The sequence below is a fragment of the Chrysochloris asiatica genome, unplaced genomic scaffold (genome assembly GCF_000296735.1).
Source record: "Chrysochloris asiatica unplaced genomic scaffold, ChrAsi1.0 scaffold00168, whole genome shotgun sequence".
Lineage (NCBI taxonomy): Eukaryota > Metazoa > Chordata > Mammalia > Afrosoricida > Chrysochloridae > Chrysochloris > Chrysochloris asiatica.
In genome coordinates, this window is record NW_006408686.1 from 2,680,584 (window position 1) to 2,681,042 (window position 459).

Sequence of the window (459 nt, forward strand, 5' to 3'; positions counted from 1 at the left end):
GCAGTGGGTGTGGATTTGGGTTTGTCCTGAAGGCCTGTGGATGTATGCTGGCCGAGACACTTGGACTCCTTCCTGGGTGTGATGGAGCAGGTGTCAGGAGGATTTCCAGTAGGGCCTTGAGGAAGAATAGGGTCAGAGCTGGACTATATGAAGAAGAACTTGGCATCAGGATTGGAGAAAAGCTTATTAACAACCTGTGATATGCAGATGGCACAGCCTTGCTTGGCTGAAAGTAAAGAGGACTTGAGTGAGGCACTTGCTGCTCAGTGTAAAGCAGCGAACATTCTGACACCTGGACCAGTAAACAATATCATGCTAAACAGAAAAGACTGACGTTGTCAAGGACTTTGTTTTACCTGGATCCACAACCAGTGCTCATGGAAGGTTCAGTCAAGAAATAAAATGTGCTGTTGAGTAAATGCTGCAAAAGACCTCTGAATTGTTACAGAGCAAAGATGT